The sequence below is a fragment of the Chelonoidis abingdonii genome, chromosome 3 (assembly GCF_003597395.2).
Source record: "Chelonoidis abingdonii isolate Lonesome George chromosome 3, CheloAbing_2.0, whole genome shotgun sequence".
Taxonomy (NCBI): Eukaryota; Metazoa; Chordata; order Testudines; family Testudinidae; genus Chelonoidis; species Chelonoidis abingdonii.
The window spans coordinates 73,285,486-73,305,526 of NC_133771.1; positions in this window are offsets into that span (position 1 = coordinate 73,285,486).

Genomic DNA, 20,041 nt, shown 5'->3' on the forward strand with positions numbered 1-20,041 from the left:
CCCCGAGTACATATCTAGGGTTTCAAACAGGATTGTACTGGGGACAGCTAGCCCATCCCACCACCCAGGTCGCTGTGCCTACATGGCTGTTTTTAGAGTGCACAGATATTTCTACTCAAGTTGGAAATGACACCTGCAGCTCCAGTGTAGTCACTCAGGGTATGTCCACAAGGTATTACACCAGTAAGACATTATGCCTGTATGTTAGAGCTGCTTGGTATAGCTCTGCTGATGCAAAACATCCCAAAATCTGGCCCCAGAAATATTCCACATGAGTAGGGTAATCCTCAGAGTATGTAAAGGCTTCTGCCACAGTCTTGGTTGAGCTCTCCCACTGAAGTCTTACTAGGCTGCGGGGTTTAGACCCATATGATGGATCCATGTACTTCTGAGCTCCCCTGAGCCTGAGCAGGCTCAACACTAGCTCTGGCCTCAAGGCCCATTCCATTGATGCAGAATCCGTGTTAGGTACCCCTTCTCCTTCTCAGCAGTAGTCCAGCTGTGCAAGACTAGATATGATCTGTGTCCCTGCCCCCCATCCCAACTCTCCCCAATAGTTTAAGCACACCCTGTCCAGAGCTCCACTCTCATGAATACTCTGATTTACATCTTAATCCTTTGGGATACATGACAGTTGAAGCCAGGACCTTAGATGCTTTGCAAAGTAACTTTTAAACATACACATTTCACTCATAGACAAATCACAAGAGATACAGAGATCTAGGCAAAATTACATACCTGCATGCAGTTCTCTCCCTTGGAGTTCTCACCACTCTTGAGCATTCCTTAGGATTTGCTCAGGGTCTTTTCAGGGTCCCAGGTCCCCTCTCTTGGACCTATTCTTCTCTTCTTTATCATGGAGTTTCATCTCTGATCCTGCAGCAAGCTTCCTTCAGCTTGGGTTTGTCTGGCAGTCAAATGGCTCCCCTAGATCAGAATGCAAGACCTTTGTGTTCCTGAACATCTCAGCCTCTGAGTTTTTAGAAGCCAGCAGTAAACACCTCTGCCTTTGTTCTCCTGTCCTGATGGGGAATTTCCACTGCTTGAAGCAGACAAGTTGGGGATAACTGGCTTCCCCTTGGATAAAGTCATCCCACTTTTCTAACGTGCTTCCATTTGAATGGGAGACTATTTAGGTTAATGACTCCATTGACTGTGGTCTGGGAGAAATGTGACATCAGTCTTGGTAGTAGATGACTGATTCCATATCCACTGAGGCACTCAATGTTACAGCAATCTCATAAAATCAATTGGTATTTTTAAGTTGTACATAGACAGCTTTCTCAAATCACCACATCATCTTTGTTGTCCAATCCTGGAGAGGAAGATAGGGATAATGGCACTTGCCTATTTCACAGCTAGGTGAATCTAAGCCAGCAAAGTGAAGTGAGTTGCTCAAGGCCACAGAGAGCATCAGTAGAAGAGACAGGACTAGAATTCAGGAGTACATGGGTCCCATCACTGTTGCCATTCCTCCAGACTATACTTCAATATACTATGATGTTTAATATCTATCTAGATGGGTAATTGTCCTATTCTACATTATTTGTTGTTGTCAAGGCTGATTCCTCACTCCAGCACTTTGACTTCAGAAGGTGAGGGCCCACAAGAATTCTAAAAATTAATACTGGTTTGTGTTAAACTCCCAAGGTTACAGCTTTTTTTTGACCTTGGATGGGTAGATGCTGCAACCACCGAAGTGCAAAAACCCCCTTGAGAACCCAGGAAGGTGCACTTGGGAATTCCTTCCGGTGGGGTACCCTCAAGCCCTTTCACTCACTTCCCCAGGGAAATAGCTGAGAAAGAAAACAAAGGAAATCAGCTGTTGCCACCAGCTAATTAAACAACATATGCACAAACCTTTTAGGACACAAAAATTTAATCCTGTTCTTAAAAAAAGTAAATTTTATTAAGAACAAAAAAGAAAGAAAATACATCTGGAAACTTAGGGTATTGCTAGATTTAAAAAAAAAAAACAAATACAAAATTTAAGAATCAAGAATAGCTTTCCTGAGATCCAGCTTAAAGATTACAAGCAAAACAAAAGCACCTGGGGTTAGCACAGAGGGAATCCACAAGCCATAAAGAAATAAAAGAAATAACCCTATTTGCGTCTTCCTATACATTTCCTGATTTACTTAAATATCTGGGGTTTTAAACGAGTAGTTTCTATGTGTGATCTGATGATTTTTCATACCTGGCCGAAAGCTTCTTATAGCTTCGCTGCTCTGTCCCTTCTCTCCAGGAGAACAACACAGATACACAAAAGGGGAGTCTTGTTTCAATTTTTAAAAGTTCTAGCTTTCCCATTGGCTCTTTTGGCCATGTGCCCACTCACTTCCTTTTACCTATGCATGCAGTCAGACTTTTTCATCCTTTACAGGTAGAGCGATTAGAGAACAGCTACTAAGTGGGATTTTATAGCTACTGGCTGGCTGGGTCCATAAAAGGGAGCTACCCACCCCCTTCATTTATCACAGTTGTTCTATTAAGGGACATGCGAGTATATAGGTAAATGGCCCATATACTGATGAGCTGGAGCCCTGTAGGCTCTGATGTTTATGTTGCACACCCTTAGCTACCACTGGTGTGAACATAAGTCATGCGATGTGATCATCAGCTCATCATAGGATCAGGTCTATACAGGGTTCAGAAAAATACAGTGTTCACAATGGAATTAAACAGTTCTTTTTTTCAGTGTGCTACCATGCGTTTATGATCATGTTCAGCTTCATGGAGAACATTTAAAAGGCACAAGTATTAGGTAGGCTTATAATTTATTCCAACTTATTTGCCTATTCTTAATAAATTTATGCTATTGTGTTATTGAGAAAAAAAATAATCAAGACCAATAAAGAGAAGTTTGACAAATGTGGAGGGGACAAATGCTCTCATTATTTTGTAAGTTCATACATTTGGTGTCAGCTTGAGGGGTGACACAAGTATTAATTTAAGAATGTGCAGTTTATCTTCCTTCAACAGTGTAGTAAAAACATTATGCAAATTAATAAATTACTTCAGTGCTGCTTGACAACTTACATTACAAAATTCATGATCAAACTAGAGCACATTTTTCTGATAGCAGGGAAGGATCAATCAAGGTCAAAATGTTTCAAAAGTGTAGGGAAAGGAAAACATACATAAGGTAACTGTGTCTTTGTTGTTACCAGTAGCAAGGATACTCGGTAGACAGCCAAATGACTCAGTTTCCAATCTCAGTGTTTTTCAGCTTCTGCTAAGCAATTTCTTGAAGGCACTAAGCTTCTTTTCCCCGGGGACCCCCATAGTGATAGGTGGTTCATTGACATGTAACCTTTTTGAAAAGATGATGTGGAACAATCAAAGACCAATCCTTGTTTCATACAAAGTGTTGAGCTGGTGTCTCCAACATAAAAAACTTAGTCCAAACCCAGCAGGATGTAACCACTATAATTTCTGCATTAGTATCTGTTTATTCTTTCTGCATTCTTATTTGATGCAAGTGCTGGAATTATTTGTGCAATTGAATACCCTCTGTGGTTCCCACTGACAAACTTTGACTGAATTTACCTTGAAGACTTTTCACTTCATATAAGCTTTACAACACATAAATGTTTTCCCTGCTCTTTGATATAATGCCTTTTGTGCCTTTGTTCATTATCTATTAATTGTGTTCATTAATCATCATTTTTTATTTACACATACTCACAAGACATTGTGGTTACAGTTTCCTTTCAGCAGAACTTCCTCTTAAACTGATCCTCGTCATTTCTGGAGAGCTTGAAATCTCATAATGTTCTTGACATTTTTATTCAATCCCTTTAGGCATTTAGATTTGATTTCCTGTTGAATGATTACCATGTCACTAATGACAGTGATAAAGTACAATACCTTTAAACTGACATTGTCTCTTTACAAGAAAAAACTTTATTCCATTTTAGACAGTGACAGAAACAAGAGCACCAGCATCAGTGTGATTTGGCCAATTGATTCTCAGGCGCCACAGAGAGCATCTAATCTAAATGGGTGGGGACTGGCTTTTAGTAGTTTTTCCCTTGATGAGCCTGACCCAGCTACCATTGATATGTAGCGGTCCCTCTCCACCCGATTACCTTCTTTAATGCCAATCTGCTTACAAGTTTTGATGGACAGGTCTGGTTTTTTTCTGGATCCCTCCATCCAGTTAACAGTGTGTATCTGCTTTATTTTTTCCTATGAATTTATTTAGTGGTGCCTCTACCCCCCTCGCCCCTTCCTGGCAGGGTCACTAGGGCAGCATGGGAGGAAAATTCTAACCACTGGGTAACCCCCACTTACTTGCCAGATAGTTGGAGACTCCCAAGAAACAACACAAATACATATAATATATTCAACACAGTAATTATATTAAACAGGAGACAAATATAACATAACAGGGTAAAACACTATTCTTAGGGTCACCGGTGCCCATGCTGATAATATCTGTGACTTTCCACAGTCACGGGACCTGATGTAGCAAATGTAAGATTAGTGTCCTGTTGGTACCTGTACTTTGTTGGGGCCGTTGATGACCTATGACCACGAGAACTTCTCTGCAGTGGTTTAGCAGTGTGGGTGACTGGATTCAGTACAGCCCAAAGGACTCACAAGTGGGAGGAGGTGGTAAGTCCCTCCACATGTTTAATATGCAGCAAGTTATAAAATCCCCAATCCCTTGCTCCCTGGCTTGAGGACACAGTTCAGGAAGGGGGCGGGGGTGCCCAAAACAATTTATCTGACCTACTAACTAAAAGATGGTGCACTTACAAACTTCATGAATGATTCTCAGGTTCAGAGATGACTTTGGACTCCTTGGTCACTGCTGAGGGGGCTGATCTCTGCTGGCAGGGATCCTCTTCAGGCAGGAGTCAGGCTGTTTCTGGTCCCAGAAGTTCCCCTCACCAGGGTGCAGGGCTCAAGGTGCAGATTACACAACTGTACTAAAATCCAAACTGTCATCTCCTAGCCCAGCATCCAGACACACTCACAGCAGGCAGCAGCCCTGGACTAGCAGCCAGAGACGAGCTGACCATGTGGTGACCAGTCTCACCTAGGGAGCTGGAGGGCTAACTCAGCTGGCTAGGAACATTTCCCAGCAAAACTCTACAAACTGGTAGTCATCAGTGGAGAAGGAAAAGTCCAGCTGAGGGATCTTGCTTTCAGATTCCTAGAGGCCAGTTCTCAGGCGGAACCCTGGTGGCCTGGACTCACCAGCATCCAACACAACCAGTCCCAGCCTTGCCCTGCCTGGCTCCAGACTTTCTCAAAAAATGGCTTCTCCCCTTTCCTGAGCTCTCCGGGGAAGGGCATCTCACTCCCTATTGGTTGCCAGGCAGACTCTGAGTCTTCCTTGGCTTCCCCTCTCAGCCAGGGACAGTGTGCCTCTCCCTGAGCTGCCAGCAGACAGAGCTCCAGGAATCTAGGTAATCTCCTGAGGGGTTACAGATATATATCAGTATTACTAAAATCCATATTTAATGATGTTGTCATCATGCTTTGTGACAATTTGAAGAAAGATTATTTCCCTATTCCACCTACAATGGAGCATTTACGCCACACAGTATATAATTTCTTAGTCTTGATGAAATCCTCAGATCAGTGCATGGAGAGTACCCTCTGTATGAAGATCACATTACTGCTTAGGCACCAGAGTGAAAACAGTCCTCCTTCCACAAGATGACATATGGGGTACACTACGGCTCCAAAGATGTTTGGCAGAGAGGGGGCAGGGAGTGGTTCAGTAGTTGGTCTGGGGTTGGAGCAATACTGGTGGGGATGTACACTGTCCCACTACTTGCCTTATGAGATTCAGGCCAGATACCATGTGACTGAAACAGTACAAAAATCTGTAGAGAGCAGAAAGATAATGTATTGATTCCACTCCATGGTGGGGATCCTTCTTTAACTCCAGGGTCAATGGGCAGCCGTCCTAACAGTGCAGTTCTCATGGAGTATCATACAGGGACACAAAGGACACACAGTTGGCACAGACATATCTGCAAATGGTTCTGGCCTCCTGCTTATTCCCTAAATCCTACACCCTCTCCGTTCACTGCGGAAACAGGGACAAATCTCTCTAAGTGAACCTATTGGAGATTTCCTTCCTGTTAGCCCGCTCCTGCAGATTTTCCCTCAGAAGGGGCTAATTGAGCATTTAGCTTCATTATAATGTAGCTGGATCTTATAGGCAGATCTGATAGCACCACATATTAAGTTTGTCTGCTTTGAAGACAGAATTATTGATTTCCTCATGAGCTTTTCTATGGCATTCAAAATTGTAGCATCTGAGTGTTTCACAACTATTATTAAAAATACATAATACCCCTGTGAGATGAGGGGGTATTATCTCATTTTACAGATGGGAAACGATGGCAAAGACATATTAAGGTCAAAAGTATCCATTAAGTTTGGGTGCCCAATTTGAGACACATAAAACCTGATTTTTCAGAGCACTTAGCATTATCTATGTACTCCCATTAACTTTAGTTTAATTTGTGAGCACTCAGCAGTTCTGCAAATTACAAACAAAGGAACTCAAGTCGATCAGCCGTAAAGTGAGAAGCACAATTAGTGACCACCTGTGAAAAACTGGGGTTAAGAGATTTGATTAGCATCATATGGGAACTCTGTGGAAGAGGCAGGGATAGAATCTAGTTCTCCAAGGCAGTATTCAACTGCCTTAACCATGAGATTGTCCTTTTTCTTCCTGAGTCCCTCATTTCATTCACAACACAAGTTCCAAGGCCAGCCTCCTGAAGATGATCCTGGAGTTTTTCTGGACATGACTGCACTGGGTCTCTGTGGTGGTCCTGTGTATCCCTCTGGAGGAGGGTGGCCAGGTCCACACCTTCCACCTTCAGACCCTGCAGAACTCCTTGACAGTGCAGGTAGTCCAGCATAGAGCATGTTGGCACTTGTCTTTCTCTGCTGCCCCTGATACAATAGGCAGCTCTTTTTCCTCCCTGCAAGAGGTTGCCCCTGACATCCCTCTGAGGTGCTAGTCTTTTACCAGGACCTGGAAGCTTGTTTCAGTGAGCAGGTCAGCAACAGTCACTGAGGGCAAAGACCTCCTTATAGAGCCCCTGCTACACAAGCCACACCTTAATGAACAAGTGGCGGAGTTGACGGTGGTGTGCCAGAGGTTGGTCCTGGCTGGGTCACCAGACTTGGAGACCTCTTGGACTATGGTTGGAGGCACTGGGTGGACTTAGTGGCACTTAGCCAGTGCATGGGGCTGTCCACCCCATGTGTCCTCCATCATGTGCTCCAGGAGGTGTGGGCAACCTTGATTTCTGCTTCTCTTGCTTTCCTCAAGCAAGCTCTGTGGGAGGGTGCTCCTGGTCTGCCTTTCAGCCCTGGCCCTCTGGATCTTGTCATCAGGCATCTGATCCAGGAGCCTCCCCAGTCACCCCCAACATGCAACCTCAATCATCTGAATGCCATCCAGCCTTTCTGACTCTGAGCTGCACCCAGGAAATATCTGTATGTGTTCGTGCTCCACACTATTTACTTTCTCACCTTTGTGTCTCATCTTGACACCAAGTGGTGGGACCTGTTGCCACCAAAGGAAGATGAGGAATTCCAGTGGGCCAGTCTATACTCCACTCTGGTCCCACAGACAGCTGGGGATATTAGCTGGAGGCTTCTACGAGTGTGTACCTGGTACAGTACACAAACTCCCTAACACTTGCCCCTTTTATGGTGAGAATGAGACCCTAGCTCACATCTACATCGAGAGCATCAGATTGCAGACCCTCTTCCGGCCCCTCCAGAACCTCTTACTGAGGTTCTAGCTGCACTTCTCCCCACGCCTCCTGATACTGGCACACTCCATCCATGGCCCCACAAAGTTACGAGATCTCCTCATCAGCCTCCTTTTAGCACTGGCTAAGATGGCCATTCATCACACTAGAAGGAGGAAGTTAAACAGGGTTGCAGGAGTGCTCTATGGTTGTGGAAGTAGTGGAGTCCCCCTTGGTGCACTGGGAGCTGGTTCTGGTACATGCCACCAGAAATAGAGACCTCCTTGACTATGGGGGACTGGATGGACACGAGGGTGCTTGACCAGTGAATGGGGCTGCCCACATTGCATTTCCCCTGTTGTATGTTCAAAGAGGTGAGAGCAGCCTTTCCTCCTGTTTCTCTCAAGTGGGTCCTATGCGAGTGTGTGACTAGACTTTCCTGTCCCAGTACTACAAATAGTGCACCACTTCGATTCAACCCCGGAGCAGGTCCACTCCAAAATAATATGTGATCGTGTACTTAAAGACTATCTTAATTCATATGCATAAGGGGGCCAAAGTACAGTTTTACAGGCAACCTTAATTCTGTCATTTCCTATGCTCTGAGTGCTTCTATTTGCAACCTTCATATGTTCTTTACATGTAGTACTTTTGTGTGTAATAGAAATTAAATCATAACTCCTTTTTACTAGCATTAGTTAGTTGTGTCACTATAGCTAAGGGTATGCCTACAATATGAAATTAGGTCAATTTAATAGAAGTCAATTTTTTAGAATTTTATACAGTCTATTGCGTATGTCCACAGTAAGCGCATTAAGTCATTGGAGTGCGTCCTCACTACTGTGGCTAGCATTGACTTACAGAGCGGTGCACTGTGGGTAGCTATCCCACAGTTCCTGAAGTCTCTGCTGCCCACTGGAATTCTGGGTTAAGCTCCCAATGCCTGATGGGGCAAAAACTTTGTCGTGGGTGGTTTTGGGTACGTGTCGTCAGGCCCCTCTCCCTCCCTCCTTCCGTGAAAGCAATGGAAGACAATCGTTTCATGCCTTTTTTCTGGAGTCCTGTCCACCAGACCCACTCAGCCTGCCTGGATGATTGGAACCCCAGACCAGCAGTGGGCTGAGTGGCTCAGCCTGTTGCCAGTCTGGGGCTCTGTCCACCGGCTCCTGCCAGCCTGGGTCCTGCTCAGCCCCGCTCAGCTGGCAGACCTCGGTGAGGTAGATCAGGAGTGCCTGGATATCCTTCTCTTAGAGCACCGAATGGGAGTGACTCCAGGTCATTCTCTTCTCTAAGTTTTGTCTCATGGAGATTCAGTACTTCCTGGAATATCACCGCAGCTGGAGGCTTCTGCCTCAGGCTGTTCTTCCAGCCGGCAGCACCGCGTGGTCGCACCTACCTCAGCTTGCCCCTTGCTCCCATGGCTCATGAAGCCTGGACAGTAGTAAGGAGCAGTTCAACTTGTGGAATGACAAATCCAGAATGAAGGATTAACACTCTATGGGCCACGTTAAGATTATTTCAGAGTACCAGATAGCATTTAGTCCATATAAAAGACTTCATAAAAATTTTCCCCTGCCTCTAACAAAATGTTAATTTATCAGAGCAGCTGAAAGGGTAAGGAACCCGGGACTATAACTTAGAGAGAGCTTCCATATTATTTAACTCATAATTGATATAATTCAAAGTAAAATTTTCACTCAGCCTCGTCTATTGTAAAGACTAAAATGCAGGAAGGGAAGTAAAGACAAGAGTGACCTGTTTCAAAGCAGGATTGTTTGGCATGTTAGGTGAATATGATCACCCACACTATGGGGCTTTGCTGTGTTACATGAATGGATACCCTCTAATACGGGCTTTTCTTTTTTTGCCACAGACTGCCGGATGACAGGAATGTTTCTCTAGCTACAGAAGCTACCTAATGCATGTCTATATCTAATGGCCTTCCTGCTCACAAGTGGGTCATGCACCACCCAGGCTTGACACAAGTGGGAGATGGCTGTGACATCATGCGATCTGGCTCAGGCAGCATCATTAGCAAGGGATGAACTTTTGCTGAAGCAACACAGCAATCTTTCCGCGTCTCTCGACACTGAATGCCTTTCCATGCATTATGCTGTGCCCTATCAGTGTGGGGACGCATGTAAAGCTCGGAAAACATAGTCATCGCATGTGTTATTTTGCCTTCTAACCCAATAAAACTCAGGACGGAGATGTAGGGGGAGCGTTAGAACATTCTGGGGGGACTGCATGGTCACCTGTTCTGCTGAGTTTGCCACACTGGCCAAACAGGAAATGAAATTCAAAAGTTCCCTGGGCTTTTCCTTTGTATCTGGCTAGTGCATCTGAGTTCAAAGTGCTGTCCAGAGCGGTCACAATGGAGCACTCTGGGATAGCTCCTGGAGGCCAATACTGTCGAATTGCATCCATACTACCCCAAATTTGACCTGGTGATGTCGATTTCAGTGCGAATTCCCTCACTGGGGAGGAGTACAGAAATTGATTTTAAGTCGACAAAAATTGCTGTGTCATGTGGACAGGTGCAGAGTTAGATCGATCTAATGCGCTAAATTCAACCTGAACTCATTGTGTAGACCAGGGCTAAGTGGGTTTCGTTATGTAAGAGATGAATTGTCCTTGAAATGTCACTTTCATTTTTGTTTTGGCACCAGTAATAGCTCTTCTGTGAGTTAGCAGTGATATGTCTGATAGAGAGAGAACCATGTCAGGAGATAGACCCATGCACAAATCAGCAACCTCCATCTCATCTTACTTATTTGTATTGTAACCACATAACTAAGTTTTAATACTGGAGGCTTTTGGTAGATATTGAGAACTGTGATGAGGCAAAGAGGGAGCTTCCTGTGAAGTGAATTTCAAAGCATGACTCCTTACCAATACTATTTTTGTGACTCATATGCAAACCTTACGAAAGGTTCTCTAACTCCCACAGATAGACTGAGAACTCTCAGATTTGGACTTTTAAGACAGAAATGAGTGACTAGTAGACTTGTCAAAAATGTAAAAGCTTTTGTTAGGAACATTGTTCTGATCCAGGCTGAAATTTCTATTGAAAAAGCACAGAGATTCACCTACCCCACAATAGCCAAGTGATCAAAATATTCAGCTAGTATGTTAGAGACTTAAGTTCAAGGCTCTACTCAGCATGATTTGGCTAGTCTCAGGTGAGTCTCTTTTTTTTTTTTAATTAAAAACTTCAGAAGGTCTGTTGTTTTGTTCTGATATTTGTTCTGATCAAAAATGAAACCAAATATCAAACCCGTGAAGTTTTTCAGGAGAAGGAATCTGTTATCTGCCAGCACTAGTGAATGATTCCTAATTTCCTAACACTTAAGTCAAAGTAGTTAATCTATTTCTGTTTGTTCATTGTCTAGGAGAAGACTGTATTTTTTTCAAATGTATTTGTTACTATTTTGCAGAATAATTTCAACATAACAGCTAACCAAATAGAAACAAGTCAAGTTTCCTTACAGAATACTCAGAACTGCTTGTGAGCAATCTACAGAACAAGCATTATTCACTGAGGTCTCATTTGCCACTTCATTACTCCACTTTTATGCAGCTGTATCTCCACTGAAATCAATGGGGTTACTCCAGCGTAAAATGGAGTAACATACTTCATGAGACAATTTCCCCCCTTCTTGTTCCTCACTTTATTTCTCCCACCCTGTGCATGTTTCTCCACTGCCACCTTCTTTCATTACTTCAGCATGGTGTCTTACCATGTCTCTTCTCCTCTTCTCCTCCTCCTCTTTTGCCCTCCACTGCATTCCTCTCCACCTGGTCTCTCACTCTGTGTTTCACTACTACCCTAATCTCTTTTCTTTTTTCACTACTGACTTCCTTGTTTGTCTCTCCCATTGTTACATCACTTCATACATTTCCCATTTCACTACGTCTCTGTTCCTCATCTCCCCCGCCCCCAAACTCTCCACATATCTTTCTCCCTCTTTCACTGCTCTGTTTATTTAGTCTCCTCCCCATATTTCACCTGCTCCTTTCTTCATCAAGAATTAAACACCTTCTAGAGGAAATGGAGGTGTTGTTAGCATGCCTGATGTGCTAGGAAAGCTCAGGAAGTGCTGCTGATCTGGAGTGGTGACTCAGTGTCCCAGTAACCTCACTCTTTACTTCTGACCCCTTCCAGGGTAGCCAGTGCCTGAACAAATTAGTGTCCCACAAATCAAAAGCAATAAACTCAAGATATCCCATCCTACCAGTAAGCATAACAGAACATAAACTCTACCACCCTTCTTGAATTCAGTACAACGTAGACTATTCAACTCCATCTTAGGCTCTGTAGACTTCCCCACTCTTTTTACAGAGCACTGACTCCCAGGGCTTTCTCTCTAGAGGCCCAGCTCCTCCCAAGTCACTGATCCTGAGCTCTTCTTCCATTTCCCTTTGTCTACCTCTTCCCATGGGAGATCTTTACTCCATATGTCTGTCTGGGGTTTAGACTTTTCCCTGACTTTCTTCTCGCCAGCTGCCCTCTCCCTTCAAGGTCAAACAGAGAAGACACTCAACCTCTGCCAGCTCCCCTCTCAACTCAGTCCCCTCCTGCAACTCTGTCTCAGCTGAGCTCTGTCCAGGCACTTAGGGAAGTTACCCAGCTTCTTCCCAGCTAAGCCTACTGATTGCCTGCCCTCCCATGGTCCCAACCATCTAATCCCTGGATGATCAGGTTCAGGTGGGAAATCATCTGATCCATTGAGCATGGCTGAGTCCAACTCCCTTAAAAGGCTAGCCAGCCTGCAGCAGGGCTGCTTATACAACTTATGCTTTTTCTTGGAAGGAGGAGTAGTAGTAAATACAGTGGCTACAGGTACTGTATAACCCCCCAAATAAACAAAAGAAACTCAAAGCCCACATCTCTATGTTCCATTATTGCTATGTTGTAATCAGTTAGGAGTCATTGGTGAATAGTAATATAGCTTATCACTTTTTTATGAACTATTTTTTTACTGCTCATACCCAGAACAGGTAAATAAAGTCAATAACAGTCTATAACAGGAGGGCTGATGTGTACATTTCCTTTATGTTGAACAATTCCTGGCCAGATTCTCCATTGTGCAGTGCTTCATTATACTACACAATAGATTCAATCAGACCCTAAAGATGGCATGGCAGGCCTTGGGAGGGTCATATCTATGTAGGAGGATCCTCCAGTGGTGTAGCTCCTACACTAATGGTATCCCTCTTCTAGCTATTGGTGTGGGAAGCCTGGCAAAGGAAATGGACACAGAGATTTCCTAGGTTGGGGCTTATGTGGTATCTACCCTTTGGGCTTAATGAAGCAGGCACAAGATAGAGCAGCCCTCAAGCTGCTCCAGGATCAAAGAGTACAAAGATGGCTTTAAATATTCAGCTCTCCACTCTACCTTTATTAGTCCAGTTAGAGTCTGATAGAAAGCCCACTGAAGTCTGTAGATGGATTTCCCTTGACTTCAACCAGCTTTGGATCAGCACAGAATTCATTATAAATTGACAAGAATTGGTCTGAAAATAAGAGTTCAAGGTAACTTTTGAGGTTCTGAAGTTTGTTTTCATTTGCCTTGTAACAAAAACAAAACCTTCACATTTTCATGAAACAGAATTTTGTCAAAATGTTTGTTTTTTTATCAAAAACCTAAGTTTTTTTATTCAGGTCTCTCTTTTATATATATGGTTAGATGTGATCAGGGAGAGCTGCACTACAAAAATCCTTCCTGAAGACTCTTGGTTGAAGCTTCCTGAAGACTCTTGGTTGAAGCTGATATGTCTCCACAAAATGTTTTGGCTTTGAAGAAAAGGCATATTGTGAGGAAATTGCATTTTATTAGAAATGTTCTGACCAACTTTAATAAGAAAGTTATTAACATTGGAATTCCAAAACCTTTTCTTCTGTATCAGCACTAGGTTTTTAACAGAGGATGCTAGTAACTATCCTGAGTTAATGTCAAGATGTTATTTAATACATAATTACTTGTTTGTTTTATATAGATGTTGGCAATACACTTAGAATGTTATGGCATGGATTTAGGAATCATGTAAAAAACCACTTACACTGATACCATTCAGTTTGTCTTAGTATTTTGTTTGTTGTTTTAGAAACAGGTGTAGTAAATTTAATGATAGTTTAACTATTATTTATAAATATCGTTCTTGTCGCTTTGGTACTCTGAGCACCGTGTTGTATATTTTATTACAGTTATTAATATTATTAATTAAAGCCAACTTCTTTAAGGTGCACCTCTTTTTGACATTACAGCTCTTTCTTCTTTCTCCTCTTTTACTCAGAACATCTTGACTTGGGCTCCAATTCAGCAAACTACTTACACACTTACTTTAACTTTAAGAATGCATTTATGTCTCACTGAAACCAATGGGACTTATGTGTGTGCGTTTCCCCCCCGAATCAGTGCCTAAGATTACAAGTAAATGTAAAGCCTCTTTTTAGTTTGTTTATTCCTTTTCTACTTTTTTTGATGAAATAAAAGCAAAGCTAGTTGGGATCTGATTTGTTTTCCTTCAGTAATATATCAAAATTCACCTGGGACAATTTTAGAACTGGATCTTGACAACAAGTATGTGCATGAGGTACTTTATTCACCTGTGTAAGTGTGTGTAGGATCAGGGCCTTAACGTTACTATATTAGCAAAGAGTGAATTGTATAATATTTGGATTAGGTTTGGCATTCTAGGGAGGAGGTCGGGGAATAATTCTGAAGTTGGGATTAATGTTTAATATTCAAAAATTAATCCAAATAATCTGTTGAATTAACCATAATCCATCTTTATGGGGGAGTAGGAAGCAATTGAACATCCATGAGATTTGAGCACCTAATTTCACTGGGCACCTTTGCAAACTCCACTCCATCTTTAAATAGATTTGTAGTTGTTGAAGCACAAAGTGCCTGCAATAACTAACAAATATTTCAGCTTCTACTTTATTTTAATTTAAAAACAGTTAGATTGAGAAAAAACATGTTTTTGTTGCTTTTTTTAAAGGAAAAAGATAAAATGCACTTGACTGAGATCTTGTAAAACATGCTTCAGCACAAAGTAAATTCTTACTACTCAGCTATAAAACCTTGTACCTAAGGGCTTATGATGGAGACTCAAACACAACTTTAGCTGTATGGATGGTAACACTATAATAAGGCTCCCATGGGTGCAAATTGTATCCTTTTAAGAGTACTTCAGTATTTGAAAAATATTTAAGTAATCACAGTTTCAGAGTTATCATCTGATAATGCCTGGGAATTGGTGACCCAAGGGACTAATTCCAAACATTACCAGAAAATGACATTGCTCATGTCAGTGTGGAAGTGTCTTGTTGAATGTAAACTGTAATAGAAAAGCATTTGCAAACAATTTGGCCATCTGCCGTTTCCTGTCAATATTTTATAAGAATATGCTCGAGCCACTGTGCCAGCACCTGAGGAGAAAGTCTTTGGGATCTCAAGAGCATATGAACCTTGCTTTTTTTCTCCTGAACGGCACTAGGAGCCATAATCCTTTGGTAGAAAGTGCCCCTGGATGGAGGTTCCCCCTTTCTCATTCTCCCCTCTACATGCCTGACCTAGCCAATTAGGCAATCCACCATCTTTACATTCCCTACTATCTCCTCTCTCCCTGGCAGTGGGAGTTACAAGACTTCAGTGGACACTCCATGGAGCAAGAGAGATACTACAGGTTGAAGCCGGTCTGGTATTACACCAGAATTGTATTACACCAGTTTATGGACCATATCCTGGCCCCTGCTGTGGCCACCTTGCATAATCCAGTGGTGTTTAGCAGCTGTAAAAGCCATATTATTCAGCTGGTGAAAGTTTCTCTGGTGTGCACTCTAGTTAGCCAATCCTGAGTTTGGGCTGGAGCTGAAGTATCTCTCAGTCCCTTGCCTCAAAGTCCCCTAATGGAGCCTCTACTCCAGGGCAATCCTGCTGGTCCCAGTGAAAGGGCTCACTTTCAGGATTTTTCTAGAGCCCAATTTACAATCCTCTTGTCTCTAGCCCTTGGAGGCACTTCCCATGACCTCCACACAACAGTGACTGGAAGCAGCCATCCAAAGCCTTCACTCATACTAAGCAAGTGTCCATCTACCTCAAAGGAAGGAAAATGTTAACAACGGCCTCAGACTGTATTCCCCTTGTTAGTTGTGCTAACTAGCAGTCCCTGGCAGCTTCCCTGTTCCTGGAAAAACTACCCTTCTCTTTGTGGTCAGTCACTCCTTTAAGTTCCACTTCCCCAGGTGGAGCATGTTCTGCAGGTGCACATAATTGGTGCTACCTGACTGAAGGAATGCTCATTAGCCTTTCCACTAGTGGGGAAGGAGCATGTCCCATCACATGGAAGAATCTTTACGTGGCTGTTCACATCAGAGCTGAATTTAACTCTTTTAAGTGACATAAAGACTGCAAATGGGCCAAAAGGCAGACTGCACTGCACATGCAGTATTTCGTACATGCGCAAATTACACCTCTCATCAACAGGAGCTGCTACTTCACTAGAAGAGGAAACTACACATTGTAAAGTGAGTTGTGGAAAACAAAAACCACTTCTATATCACTGCTACTGGTAGTATCCCATTTTTCTACAGATAAAAAATAAAGGAAGATTGAAGGTGAAATCTTTGCCCTACTGAAGCCAATGGGAGTTTTACTATTGACTTTAATGGGGACAGAATTTCATTCTGAATCTCTGTCCTTTGTTGTGGAAAATGTGAGTGAAATTAATGTCTCCATGGAAAAGCACTCAACTCCCAGTTGGCTAGGCCTATCCAGCTGTCTTCACACAACTGTGTGTGAAATCTGAACAATGAAATGCAACATACTTTAAATTAGAGATTTTTTTTAATGTGCATTTCATGGTAAATTCAAAATTGGTCCCAGGTGTGTGAAGTTTCCATACTAAAATAACTCATGAGAAATGGTTTATTTCTAGCAAAATTGGTTTCACATAAAAACTTCATAATGTTGCATATCTGGACCCCCCAGTCAAATAATTGTTTGCACCAAATTTTGCAAAAATGGGACATGAAAATGAGCAAACTGAAGCTGGAGAAAATTTCCCCCAGGTTTTAAGCCCAATATTTTCTTTAACTGCATTGCTCTTCTTTTATAAAGTCGCAATTACTATCTTTCTGAACAGACAAGCACTTTACAGAATATAAACAATTCTAGAATATAAACAACTGAATTCTAGTCCCCGCTCTTTCAATTTTTTATGTTGTGTTTTTCTCCGGCTCATTATTGTCATTATTACATATTTGGTTAATGAGAAGTATACCAGGCATGGGCACAAACTATCAAAATATGATATTACTGGGTGCATCCTATTCATGATCCCAGTTACGTGCAAATACTGTAACACCAGTATAAGGCTGCTTTTTTTTCCCTCCTCCAAATACAACACGCTGAGTCTGGAGAATCATTCATGGCCCATTGGGAAAGGTTAGGACTATAATTAGATCTTTTTCTCTAGACATTTCAGCAATGCATGAATGCATGAAGCTTAGCAACAGTTTCCCTTTAATTGCTCCCTGGTGATTTTAACTTGTGCACTGGGGACCCACAACCCACCGGCTCCTTATGCTGACATTTGAAGCAATGATTAGAATGTCATTGCTTTTCAATACTTCATTGTCATTCGGGGGAAATGTCTTACCACCTACTGCAATGAAACAGTCACACCACACTCAGAAATAATGTCTGTATTTCTTTACTATTTGAGCAGCACAGGCTTTTGAAACTGGATTTGTTTTGAATACTCACTTCAGTCTCTTCACTCGCTTTTCTGCTCAGTGTCACTCTCTTGTCTTTCAGACTAATGGAAATAAAGCTAAACAATTCATTCTGTGCATAATAGTGGACCTCAAGGGCAAAATGCCTAACAGTATGGAAAATAGCTATGTGAAACCAAAGAAATTGTAACTATCTTTTTTGCAAGCACAATAGCAGATGTTCCTCCTCCATGTCAATTCTCTCAGGTCTTTGAACATGAAATAGTGCAATTTCAGCTCCTGTCACATCCGTTATTAAAGATCTGAACTCAAAACTTTAACAGGTCCTGAGATCAGTGCAGTTAACGTGCTTGAGAGCTTGACTCAGGAAGCATCAAAGTGTAATTCCAGAAAAAAGAACTGTATGCTTTGCCATCGGACTATAAAATTGCTACCTGACCTTTTTTTTTCTTGGTTTTTCTTCATTTTTAACATGGAGGGCCAGATGCAGTCACCTGCACACATATTTCCACTTTGAACAGTACCTTATTTTGTGAGTAGACTCACTGATCTTAATGGGACTAATTCCAGAAAAAGGTACAAATCAAGTGTAAGGACAGTAGAACGTAGCCCTTTGCAATTTTATTTTTGGATCTCTCTGTTCACCTGAAAGCCAACTGAAGCTAAGCAGAAGCTGGATATTTTTAATCTGTCTTCAATTAAAAATAATCATCCTTTCCCATATGAACTATATTAGAAAATGCCCCCGGATTACAAAACAATCTCAAATCTAAATCAATGTAAAGTACCCGGAACTTTCCATGAAAGTGTCAGGGCAAGGGAGTTCGCATCAGTGAGTGTACAGATGGATGCTAGTCACCACCTAAAAGCTGCCATTTTAAAAAGATAAATAACCACCCTTCCCTCCCGTAAATAAGCTTCTGAAAAAATTCAGAGAATTATATTGGTTCAGCTGACACATTGGGGCAAGTTTTTAAAAGCTCCCAAAGGTCAGATTTTCAACAGTTTAGGCATTTGAAAGTTGCAGATTGGTACCTAAAGCAATTTTCAAAAATGCCTAAGCAGGTTAGGTGCCTAACTCCCACTGAAACTGAAGTTGGATGGCTAACCTGCTAAATCACTTTTGAATATCCCACTACGTGCTTAGCTGCATCTTTAGGTGCCTAAATGCCTTTGAAAACCTGGTCCCAAGTCACTTTTGAAAATGTACTTTAGTTTCTCAAGTCACTTAGGTACTTTTAAAAATTATACCCATTGTCTGCACTTCTCCCTAACATTCTACATACATGGAACCTTTGTGGATATGTTCAACTTTAGGCATAATGATGAGAGGAACTGAGTATAATGTTAATGTTTTTTCTTTTTTTATTTCACTAATAGTCAAATGCTACTAGTATTCAGGCTAAATTCTCCCATTCCACTGGTCCTGGCATTAGCAAATTATGCAAAGAGGGGCCTTTCCAAAGGGACCTTGCAACAAAATGACTCATCTGGTAGTATGATGCCTTCTGGCCAGGTGCAGCTTAGTAAGTTTTTTTCACTTCAGCCCCATGACCTTTGGGTTTTCTGGTCAGCTCGTTGGGTCTTCTGGTGGTCCCACAGTTTGTCTTGTGAATTGTCTTTTCTTGTGACCTCCACCCAGGTCACATTCTGTATAACCCCATTTGGGGTAAACCATGGCTCAACTCAACAATAGTACCACAATCTCAAGTCAAGTCATCAGCATGGATTCTGGCCCAGTACCCCTTCCAGCCCTTGCATCTGGGGTTGTAACACTAGACTCCTCAGTGAGGTTTTAGGGGAGCCCACTCTCTTCCTCTAACCTGGGTTCCAGCCCAGGACCCTGTAGAAAACAGTTAAGGTCTATTTCATAAGACTTCTTGTTTCATCTCTGGATTACTTTCTACATCAGTCTGCCTTCTTGTCAGGGTGATCACACTGCCAGTAGCGGCCTGCTCTGAGGCCAGTCCCCTGGTCCCAGTTCCAAGGGTGACAAAGGAAAGAACACTAAACAGAAATAAATACCAGCACCAGTGCCCCTATCTCAGAAGTGTCTTTAAGCCACGCTCATAGGAAACCTAAGGCAGCTTGGCTCTCTGCTTCCTGGAAGCTGAGAATAAGAGGCCTGTCCACCTGCCAGGGCTGGTGCCCCCAGACCTGGGCTTCTTTCTTTTAAGCATCATCCTTCTAGTTTGGTATGCTTCACAGGTGTGTGTGTATGTGTGTGGGCGTGTGGGGAGCGGGCTTAGCTGAGCCCACTGTTGCTCTTTATCCCCTTCCCATCTTCTGTGTGGCTTGTACAGCCTGTCACAGGCCTCCTGGAAATACTCACTCACAGTGAAATCTCAAGGGGATTTCAACAGTACAGAGAACCTCCCTGCAAAGTTAACAGACTCAGGAAGTACTCATTTTCAGGCAGATCCTCACTGCTTTCTTTGGCGTATGAGGCTAGATTCTCGCCTGCACCAAGATCTAGCTCCATGATTCTCAGGAGGGACCCAATGAAGTTTTAAGCTCTTGCTAGTCAGATCCTGAGGGACCCTAAGAGTATGGCTAC